Raw genomic sequence first — 11,743 nt, 5'->3', positions numbered from 1 at the left:
TCATGACCTTGGTCACTTTACCTAACTTCTGAATGTCCCTTTTCCTCACCTGTTAAATGGGGACTGTTGTAGTTGATATGATAATTAAATGAGTGAATATATTTAAACCATGAGAACAATGCCTAACACATAAAACAGTGTCCATGGGTTTATTATTATTATTACTATCTATTATTCATTATTCCCCTGGCTGGGGGAGAGGGGGAGAACTCTAATTGTGTGAAATCTGAAGTTCAGTTTTCACCTTCACCACCGACCTCTGTTCTGTAACCTTGTACGCACCTCTCTCTTCTATTTACCCGTCTGCTTTTCATTCTAGAACAGCAGGCACAAGTGGGTCTGCTGGACACCTGTAACCTAATTAGCTCTCAGGTCACACAAGGCTCACCTCTGCTAGCCGCTAAGCAAAGCTTCTCCCAAAGAGATTCTCCTCAAGCAGCTCAGAAACAGTTTCTCTGTCTCAGGTGGTCCCACAGAAGAAGAGGACCCCTCTACACAAGAGACCTGTCTATCAGAGTCAGCAAAGGAAGGGGGCGCGTGAACTTTCATGTTGCTGACACCCGGCCACCTGGGCAGAATGTCCCCACGTGAGGAGAGCTGGTTCTGCTTGACCAAGGAAGACGAGCTACGACCCACAGCAAGGGTGGGTCAGACTGACCTCCCGCCCACCCAGTCCATCAGCAATCCATGAGCAACCGTGCCAGTGATGCTGGTCCCATCGCATGTCCGCTTAGCAGGGCTCTTGGCAGGACACACACACCAAGAGACGCAGCCACCCAGGCCCCCTGGAGGGGTGGACCATTGTAATGGCAGCTGGGTGGCGTGGACGGCGGTGACAGGTGGTGTGGGGATGAGCCCCATGGGCAGACAGGAGGGAGTACTCTGGGGCCAAAGACAGTAGGGATGACGGGAAAGGCCGGGGGGTTGGACCTCCTCTCACCTTCATGTCTTCCCTGGGAGACCTACCAAAGAAAGCAGAAAGAGAAATGCGTTTCCTTTGAGTTCTCTAGAGCAAGCGTTCTCCAGAAAAGAGAATTGACGGGACTGGTTAAAGTGGATTAACTATCTGATGTCCATCCACAGAGGTGTCTATTAATGGATTGAAAATGGAAAGCTGAATCCGTGGGACCGATTAATATTTATGAACAGTTGAACTAGGCAGAGGGGAAAAGGCTTTTATATTGGACAAGGAGGGGAAAGCTTGCATACTACAGATACTATAGAATAGATGTGTTTGAATAAAGTTTCTGTTCTGATCACTGGGCAATCTTATAGAACAGGAATGTGGGATAGAGAAATCACATCTGTATCTAGAAGTTGTCAACTTTCCGCACAGGAATGTTGTTGGTGCCTATTTTTGTGGACCGTTCCATCTTAAAAATAAGTTTGATTTTGTGCAGACAGTTGTGGTAGAAAAGGAACTCCGAAGGGTAAGCAATTTTCCTACCAAAAAATCCAAGTTATTAAAACTACAATTAAGACCTGGCAAGAGTTACTGATTTTATTCCTTTCAATGAAAGGAAATTTGCAAGCAGGAGAGGAATTACAGATGGGGCAAGTTCTGAGACAGGAACTCTAATGACAGCAGGGCAAGAAGTGTCTGCTTCGGGAAATTTCTGGAAGGTTAAGTAGGAAAGCTGAGGGCCAAAATCATACTGTGAGGAGAATAAATAGAGAAAATGGGTTTGCAAAAAACTAAGCTGGGGAATCATGAAAGAAAAGACAAGGACAAAGAAGAAAACCTGAAGACCCAAGTAAACAACAGAAACTCAGCCCTTAAGAGATGCTGAACGTAGTACCCAAGGCACTCAGAAGGCGTGGAATGATAAGTCAGAAGCCAAAACTCAATTACCATTATCGTGCAAAGGAACAAGAGAATGCTTAGCAAAAATAAACGACTTTGAAGAAACAGACTCACAGACATAGAGAACAGACCTGGGGTTGGGGGGGGGGGGGGGGGGGGGGGGGGGAGGGATGGATTGGGAGTTTGGGACTAGCAGATGCAAATGATTATCTATAGGATGGATAAACAACAAGGTCCTACTGTAGAGCACAGGGAACTATATTCAATATCCTGTGATAAACCATAATGGAAATGAATATATAAAAAGAAAGTATATATATCTATATATAGATATATAGATATATCTGTCTCTGAATCCCTTTGCTGTACGGCAGGAATTAACACAACATTGTCAATCAACTATACTTCAATAAAATGAATTAAATAAATAAATGACTTCGCATGTGACTAATACTCGTTTTCTCAGGTAGCTTGTTCTGCAGAGCAAAGGCTGGTAATCACCCCCATCTCAAGGGTTTTCAGCCCATCTAAGTGAGCCCTCCAAGCAGGAGACACAGCCATGATTATTGACCATTGTTATCTTTCAAGGAGAAGCAAACTGACGTTAAGCATTAGCGTTCGCTAGCACTCTCCAATACAGATGACAAAATGCTGGGAGGAATTCTCTCGAGGACATTGATTAATGCTTGCAGATGTGTGCAGCTAAGTGTTGCCTATCTGATCACGCTGGACCGGGAAATGCTCCTTAGCAGAGCGTGGCATGAATTCTTTTTCAAAGTTGAAAACACGAATATTACTGTTACCAGCTCAGAGCAGGGAGACAGCGGGCACCGCAGGCGAGACAGGTACGGCAACTCTTACGGGAAGAAATAGAAACCACGTAGCAACACACATGTACTGAGCACCGGAGTGCCAGGCGTCGGGAGCAATGGTATCACGACAGCTGATAAAGCCCTTCAGAAGTATGTCTTCCGTTAATTCACACATTTCCAAGAGGTGGGTGTTGTTAGCCGTTTTCATTCATGGGCAAAAATGAGATTCCGAGAGGTTAATTGAACTGGAGAGCTCCGGATTTCTAGCTTTAGGTCCTTCCTGTGTACTTCCTGGGTTTAAATTATGGCTGCATCACTTCTTAGCCGAGTTAGTTGAAGAAGTTATTTAGCCTCGGTATCGTCAGCTGTGACTGGAAATACTAATCCCGACCGCCTAAGATGGTTGCAGGATTCAATGAGAGAGCATGTATAGAAATGCCAGACATGGTGCCTGGCACACAGTAGGTGCTCAGCAAAGGTTGGTGTCTCTCCCTTCCCTTTACTGATGCACACACTGGTGGATGGAGCTGGATGTCCAGCCTGGATGGTGCAACACAGCAGAAACAGCACAGAGCGATGCCCCAGGGAGATGCAAGATGGCCCACCGACCAGGGACCAGGGTGCGGCATGAGTCCCCAGGCTTGGGGGGTGGGGAGCTGTGTAGGTCTGGGAGGTACAGGGACTGCAGCAGAGTCTCCAAGGAGGAAAGGGATTTGTGTGGGTGGAGAGATGGGCGAGGGTTGAGCAGGCAGAGAACAAAAACACCGAGGCAGGAAGACGGCGGATGTGTGTGAAGGACACGGAGCTGCTAACCAGCTGGCTGAACGGTGAGCTAAGGCTGGGGAGGAGGGGTGGCGGAGGCTCCCGTGTGGGCATCTTCCACGCTCGAGGATTTCAACTCAGTCCAACAAGAGAAGGGGAACTGGTAAGTCTGTCAACTTGGAGTCATCTATAACAATTAATCCGGTGCCAGTGTGTAGAATGGACTGTCAGGGAAAAGGTGAGAAAAACAAGTAATTTTTAGGGCTTCCCTGGTGGCGCAGTGGTTGAGAGTCCACCTGCCGATGCAGGGGACACGGGTTCGTGCCCTGGTCCGGGAAGATCCCACATGCCGCGGAGCGGCTGGGCCCGTGAGCCATGGCCGCTGAGCCTGCGCGTCCGGAGCCTGTGCTCCGCAACGGGAGAGGCCACGGCAGTGAGAGGCCTGCGTACCACAAAAAAGAAACAAAAACAAGGAATTTTCCTATTTTATGTACACACACAACCCTTTTTATTACAAAATATATATAATCTACTTAATCCCCTTCTGAATGGCTTGCACATTCATTTGCTTCTTGCAATCGATGACAGAGGTTTCAAACAGCGTGTTTTTGCTTTTGTGACATATTATGGTCGTATCTAAAAGTCATCTGATGTCAAACCAAGAATAAAACTTTCAATTATATCGTTGCTCCTATGGTAGAATAGAATCTACTTTAAGGCAATTCACTTTGTCATAAACTTTCCAGGAATAAAACTTGATAAAAAGCAGAGACTCGCTGCATATGACGATAATTAACTCTATACTCAACAAGTATAAAAGAATAACCGTAGGGATAGGTAATTTAGAAGGAAAAAAATAACAGACTTAAACATGTCAAGAAATCATACTGAAGTTTGATACCCATGATCTATTGAGGTATGGGATTATATGATTTGAGAAAAAACAAAATCCAGTAAATACCCAAATTATGAAATGAATTGTATTTTCAAAATACAGCCTGGAAGTCCAAGATCAAGGTGTCAGCAGGTTCGATTTCTCCGAGGGCCTCTCCCCTTGGCTTGCAGATGGCCGCCTTCTCACTGTATCCTCACGTGGCCTATCTTCCAGTGCATGGGCATCTCTGGTCTCTCTCTGTCCCTCTTCTTTTAAGGACAAGCCTATCGGATTAGGGCCCCACCCATATGATGTTATTTAACGTGAATCATCTCCTGAAAGGCCCCATCTCCACACACAGTCACATTCTGAGGTTCTGGGGGTTAGGACAACGGCTGCAGCACGGTTGTCCACCCAGCTGGACATACAGCAAGGGAGCAGGAAGGATCTGTTAATGATATGTACACGCTGAGCCTTGCCCACAGCCCAAGGTCAGGGTCAAGGGCACTCAGGAGCCAGAAGCCCAGCGCCCGGCTCCTGCAAGTGTAAATAAGCCTTCCTCTGAACCCTGGTGGCTTCCTTGGATGTATTTTGGGAAAGGGAATTGAGTATTCCCTCTGCCCCAGCTCCCTGTTGCCAAAAAAGCGTGTGATGGAAAAACCCACCTGGGCTGCGGACAGCATGAGGGTGAGCGAGCTCTCTCGGCCTGCGAGCTGATTTACATTGTGGTTGGTTCCTGCAGTGATGGAGCTTCTCCTCGGCGATTGGTATGATCTGGAGGTTGGCGTCGTGAGGGAGAGGTTTTCGTGATGACTTCAGAAAATAGCAAATGACTGTAAACAAGATGGTATTTGGCTGTTTTTAATTTTATTCAGCTCATGACATCCTGGTCAAATGAAAACCTTGACATTTGGGGCAGGAAGCACGTGGCAGGTGGGAGTGGGTACACTCCAGGCGGGGCTGCAACACCGAGCGAAAGTCCCTCAGGGTGGCCCAGGAGGGAGGCACACGGGAGGGATCTTCAGAAACCGACTGTGGTGACTTCCTCTTCCCGACACAGTTCTCTCCTCCATAAACACCCTCCTCTGCTAGTTGATAAAGGGGCAGGAACAGAGGCTCGGGGCGTGGGGAGTGGACTCCATGGGGACAGACACCAGTGGCTGCGGCAGCCTTCTGGGTGGAGCAAAGCGCACTGTCCTTGCTCTGGGGCCCTGGGTCGTGATGTCAGAGGGACCCAAGGCCTTGACGTCTCTGAGGACAGGCTGTCCTGCTCAGGCAAAGCTCCAAGCGGTTCTCCCGATGGTTCTGGAAAAGGCAAGGAGCTTTCCCGAGTTGCTCCATACCTGGCCTGAAAAAGCAGAGTCCTCCACAGCCTGAACCACAAAGACTTTAGAGTCTTGGTCTCTAATCTACGTTCCAGTTGAAAGAGCTCTGAGCATCACGTGTATCCCACTGGAATCCTATCCTCTATTTGAAAGACAGTGACGTGAAAAATGCGTAACAGAGAAAGCGTAGAATCGTGCCGTGCCCGAGAGGATGGGTTTGCGTCACCCGACCTGGGTGTAAATCCAGGCTCTGACACACACCTGTGACCTTGGACGAGTGAAGGAACCTGTCTGTGAGTGATGAAAGCAGCTACCTCCTGGTGATGTCGTGAGAAACACACACAAGGTCCTGGAACGGTGACAGGCACGTGGGACAAAGAGAGCTTGTGATTGCAATGACTGAACAAAGGTTCTTTTGGAAATCTCACTGGGTTAGGGGAGAGGGCGTGGGAGGAGAGAAGGAGAGAGAGAGAGGCTGTGTACACCTACGTAGGAATGGTACCAAGCAAGGGACAGGCAAACATTGCTGTAGGGCTTCCCTGGTGGCGCAGTGGTTGAGAGTCCGCCTGCCGACGCAGGGGACACGGGTTCCAGCCCTGGTCTGGGAAGATCCCACATGCCGCGGAGCAACTGGGCCCATGTGCCACAACTACTGAGCCTGTGCTCTAGAGCCCGTGAGCCACAACTACTGAGCCTGCGCGTCTGGAGCCTGTGCTCCGCAGCAAGAGAGGCCGCGATAGTGAGAGGCCCACGCACCGCGATGAAGAGTGGCCCCCGCTTGCCACCACTAGAGAAAGCCCTCGCACAGAAACCAAGACCCAACACAGCAAAAATAAATAAATAAACTCCTACCCCCAACAACAACAAAAAAGAAACATTGCTGTAAACACTATGTGATATTAAACATCTCTTTCCAAGCGTGGGCCCATGGCATAGTTGACAGACAACACGTTGTTTTCCTCTCTAAATAGAATATGTTCTACTTCCCTCTCTCTGAGACTCTACGGTCTTGAAAAATCCAGGAAACACCTTTTCAGGCCCTGCCTGGTCTCACCTTCCTCTTTTCTCCATCCTGACAACTGTCCCTGGCTTTGAGTAATCAGCCACCAGCCCCAGCTCTTCTGAGTCAGTGCTGCCATCAGCAGAAATCTTTCCTCTGCCCAGCAGGGGCCTCAAAACTCCTTGGAGTTTGGGCCTTTGAGAAGTCCTCTGGTGTGTGTCTTACAAAGATACTTGCAGATCTGAAAGAGATGTCCCTTCCTGACTCGGGAAAGGGAGGCTTGAAATGGAGGTAGGCAGGAAGGAGGGAGCTAGAAAGTATAAGGAAGAGAAAAGAAGGAAGGAAAGGAGGACGGGAGGGAAAAACAGAGAGAGGAAGAAAAGAAGAGAAGCTACATTTTCAAAGTTTGCTGCTAAGGAAGAAGAAAAAAAAAAAGCAGGGAAGTGAGCCTTTTCATGAAATAGATGTAAAAATACGTGGTGGTGCGCTGAATTGGGCCATTGGGATTGACGTGTATACACTGACGTGTATAAAATTGATGACTAATAAGAACCTGCTGTATTAAAAAAAAATACGAACATTCACAAGAACCAGGATAAATTGAATATGCAGAAAAAGAGACAACTAGAATGCTCCCTGCAGCAGGACAGCACATTGTAAACCTGGTATGATTACCACAATGTTAAAACCAAATAAAAACCGAGGCAGGAAAAAAATGACTTGACAGAAATATTTCCAAAGTGTCAGCAGCGGTGGTCTTTGGGAGGTTGGGGGGAATTTCATTCTTCTTTTTATATAACACAAAGAATGACTAGATAAATTTCAAAGAGATAAACTGGCTGTATTGATTGCCTTCCACCTGGTTATATTTCTACCACTGCACTGATCACTTACCGAAAGTATGTTTCTTATCTCTCACGTCCCCCAAACTAGAAAGTCTCTAAGAGCAAACACCATGTCTTATTCATGGTTGAACCCCCAGGACCTAACATAGTCCCTGGAACAGGGTAAGTTGTCCATCAATACTGCCTCTTTGAAGCTGACCCTCCTTACGAAACCTTCTCGTGGTTCCCCTCTGAATCTAGTCCAGCCCCCTAGCCTGACTCTCCAGGACACCCAAAGGCTGGTTGGAACGTGCCTTGGCCGCGTTATCTCCCCTTGCCCCCCGCCCAGCCCCAGGGCCGCTGTGCTGAGAACACCCCGCCCCCAAGCGTCCCTCCTTTTCTGGCCATGCCCAAAGCACCCTCCCATCTTCCGGTGTTCTAATTTAATCCTGTTTCTCCTGCAAGTACCAGCTCCCACCCCAGCTGCTCTTGAAGCCTGCCCACCACCATACTCAGCGAGGGCCACACTCCGATGTTTCTGGAACTTCTGTGCACGTGTCTTACTTCCCTAATTCAACTTAAAAACAGCCCCAAGCTGTGGTTCACAGGCCCTGAGACCACCTGCAACATCCACCCACCAGTGTCTCGTACATAGACCCTGATGGACATAGAGCCACTGATGGAGGAATGCTGGCTGGGATGAGGGAACTGTGCTGGGTGTCCCCGTTTGCGGTACTGAGAAACAGGTCCATTTCTCACACAGGCTGCTTTGAGGGAGGCCCCTGAACCTAAAAGGGAGAGGTTAGGTCCCCTCAGCCCTTTCCCGGCTGCCCTGCCCCTGCGTCCTTATTTCCTGCTACAGGACACAGATGGGGGGATGACCAGAGGCCCTGCCACACCTCGAAGAAGGACAAGGACAGGCCCTGGTAAACAAAGGACGCCATGCGCTTCAGCCAGCCTTCCGGTCCTCAGAACCACTCACCACAGCCTCGGGAAACTCCAGCATCTGCTGAATCTGCAGGCCGACTGTTAACGTCCACCAGAAAGCATTAGGAACAGAAAGATCGGGTTTGTTTTCCTTTTAATTATAAACTTCCAGTGACTCCACCGTGAGTACCGTCTAAGACATTCTAGACCTTACAGTGCTTTTATCCAAATCTGCCTCTCATTAATCAGATACCATCCAAAGCCAGCCTGTACCTTTCGCTCATGTAGAAAGCAGTGGAAAATCCCTCGCTAAATGCATAAATAGATTCATCCACTTGAGAAGGCTGTACATTTCATCTTATGTGTGTTTTGGATTGACTAATCAGTGAGGTCGTGGGCATCCAAGAGTGACTTTACCCCATCCTGTTTGGACAGGAGGGTTGGCGTCCCAGGGGCCGTGGCTTGAGCCAGCACCAAAGAATGCAGAGCCCCTGGCAAGAGAACAAACCTTCTCCGGCCTCAAGAGCACATCACTGACTCACCGCTCCTTGGTGTCTCTCCTCCCCCCGCGGAGGTGATGTCAACAGTGGCCCTTCCCGGCCTGGAAGACAGAACTTGCCACGTGGAGGAGAGTTGGCCGAGGACAGGCAAATGGGACTTTTGGGAGGGAATTGAGGGAAGCTGGGCTTGCACGGCTCAGAGGAGCAGGAAGCAGGGTGGGCATGCGGAGTAAGCGCCCCAGGGCCTCTGAGCTGTTTGGAAGGCAGTGGGTTCTCCCTTCTAGAACCTGGGCCTGCAGTCGTCCCCATTGCACGCAGATCAGGGCCAGCTCCTCCACCTTCGAGTGTTAAAAACGGGGGCATGGCCTCTGCTTAACTAGCGGGAGGCCTGGGCTGTGACTCATTCAAACTCATCTGAGAAGCTGCAGCTCTTCTGCTCGGGCCCAGACCACCTGTCTCCCAGGTGCTGAGCCTTCCCTGTGTCTATCGGGACAGGCTCAAAGCCAAGGGACCTAAGAGAGCAAACCTGAGATTTTAAAACTGGATGGCCGTGAGCATGAACCTCTTCAGGACTGCCTCTTTCCCCCCGCTCCCACTGGCCTCTCTCACCCCCAACAGGCAACTTGTATCTTCCTGATGTGTCCAAGCCGTTTGTCACCCCCCGAGAGCACCTTGTCCACCGAGCTTCTGGACTGGGGGCTGAGTGGCAGGAAATTAAAGGGACGAAAAGGACCGGATTCCTAATCTTACTTCCCTGAGCAGAGACATGGAATCTCTGTGTGTGTGTGAATGGGACACGCATACTCAGTTATTTCCCATTAAAATTGCTAAGAGCAAAATCACTGCGGGAGGAATTGCAGTCACTGGGGTTTCTTTCATCAGAGACACCTAATCTGGGGCCAGCCCTCTGTGCCCTGACCCTCAGCCCACTCTCTTCTCCATATCCCCCAAGATCTGTTTTGTAGCTCCTGGAGGAGGAAGAAATGTTTGCAACTTAATCTACCTGGTACCCTTCCAGAATTCTGCAGCTGTCCACTTGGAATGGGAAGGAAGCCCCACTGAATGCCACGAAGCCCTCCTGTGCCACCTGGATACTCCTGTGAGGGCGGCCGCCGTGAAGGTGTTGTCACCCATTTGTCAAGGGCCGACAGGGTGCAGGGCAGAACGGAGAGACTGGAGGTTTTGCCCACCCCACAGGCTGACAGTCAAAACGCCTTAGGTGTCCCTGGGGACATTTCCAGCTCAGTTGACATTTTAAAGGAAAATAAATACTCCCAGACAACCGTCTCCTGTTCTTCTTCTCCTCCTTTCTCTCTCTTTGATAATGGAACCAACCCTTGAAGAGGTCGGTAGGGCTGCTTGGGGACAAAGGCCACAGATCCCACGTCTACACCGCAGGGCTGGGCTCGTCCTTGAAACTGTGTCAACTGGAGATCCCGTTGTAGCCAGACCTCTCTTCGCTTCCAGGCAAGGCCTGTAAGGCTTTCTGGCTTTCTCCTGGATCCTGGGTCATTCTAGGTTGATCCGACCCAGGCTGAAGACAAGTTGAGTCTTTCCCTCAACAGCCTTGGGGAAACCTGCCCTTTTCCACTGGGAAACGGGAGCTACAGAGACCTGCCTATCCCTGGGATCCTACCCGGTGCCTGGCATCCCACAGGTTGGCCTGGGCACCTCCCAGCCTGGTCTAACCCTGAGTGAGCTGGCACTGGCTGACCAGCCTAGCCTCAGCCAGCATCCCTGTTGGACTTGGCCTCTGTCAAGGAGGCAGGGAGCCTGAGGAACGAGAAGGTTAAGCAACAGCGTTCTAAGGGCAAATTCCTGTCCCGCGCCTGGTATCTGGGTTCTGAGCCAAGCATGGGCGGCTCTGTTTCTGCTGATTCCTGGTGATGATTGCACGCTGCTTACTGGTTCTCTAGGCCAGGGCATCCCCAACCCCTGGGCCGTGGACCAGTACCGGCCCTGTTAGGAGCCGGGCCGCACAGCAGGAGGGGAGCGACGGGCGAGTGAGCGAAGCTTCATCTGCCGCACGCATCGCTCCCCGTCGCACACATTACTGCCCGATCCGTCCCCCGCACCCCCTGCACCCCCAACCCCGCCTGTGGAAAAATTGTCTTCCACGAAACCGGTCCCTGGTGCCGAAAAGGTTGGGGACCGCTGCTCTAGGCTTCCCTAGATATTCCTTTCCAAAAGAAGGATGTCGGTCAAGGGGCCTGAGAGCTGCTGGCCCAGATTAGGTATCATAGGCAAACACTCCCATCCTAAGAAGATACTAAAGCCCTTCAGAGCCAAACCGGAGCTCTGTTAGCCTTTCCTCTGGGCCCAGCTTAGCTGTCTTGGCCAGGTGTTGCTTAGACACCTCCACGAAGCAAGTGCTTGACATCAGGGTAGCCTAAGCGTCAGACGGGCAGGGCACGGGGTAAGGTTTGGGGCCGGGACTTCTAGTGAGCAGACAAGAAGAGCCTTGAAAGCTTTGCTCAGCTGCACCCCGCCCCCCCCCATTTCTCAGCTCACCCCCTGAGAGTCGCGCCTGATGACGTTGACACGTGGGTTAGAAACGTATGAAAGACGGTCTGAATCTCTTGCCCTCTTCTCTCGGCAAAGCTGACAGCAGAGGCCAAAGCAATCCGCTCTTATTCTAGCTGCGTGAGCTAAGGAAGGCCTGCGCCGGTCCCAGTTTTTACCTGGGATTCTAGAACCTGCCAGGGGCAAACCCAGCACAATCAGTAGCACCCTCTTTGGCTCTCATGAGTGACAGCGGGACAGTGGGTCATCCTGGGTACAGAGGACATGAGGTTCCTTCCAGCCGGGTCGTTTCAGGATGTGCAGAGAGCCTGGCGAGGCTGCAGATGTGGGGGGGATGAAGAAGGGAAGTGGCTTTTCTGCGCTCCCTCGGTGACTCAGTAGCAGGATGACTT

The 11,743-nt window shown here is 50.5% G+C and overlaps 1 long non-coding RNA gene across 2 annotated transcripts; it reads right to left on the bottom strand.

Moving 5' to 3' along the window:
* Window positions 1–2,460: 2,460 nt before the first annotated feature.
* LOC113613421 (uncharacterized) lies at window positions 2,461–8,549 on the bottom strand. Of its 2 annotated transcripts, none has more exons than XR_003430254.1 (3): window positions 8,384–8,549; window positions 4,918–5,085; window positions 2,461–3,602 (listed from the first exon to the last, which is right to left on the bottom strand). It is a non-coding gene; the product is annotated as an uncharacterized LOC113613421 (long non-coding RNA). The 2 variants fall into 2 exon arrangements; XR_003430255.1 differs by lacking the exon at window positions 2,461–3,602 and adding an exon at window positions 4,381–4,536.
* Window positions 8,550–11,743: the final 3,194 nt, after the last annotated feature.

The sequence above is a fragment of the Aethalodelphis obliquidens genome, unplaced genomic scaffold (assembly GCF_003676395.1).
Source record: "Aethalodelphis obliquidens isolate GAN/ISIS:26980383/991018 unplaced genomic scaffold, ASM367639v1 scaffold87, whole genome shotgun sequence".
Taxonomy (NCBI): domain Eukaryota; kingdom Metazoa; phylum Chordata; class Mammalia; order Artiodactyla; family Delphinidae; genus Aethalodelphis; species Aethalodelphis obliquidens.
This window is presented reverse-complemented; position numbering and strand designations above follow the sequence as displayed.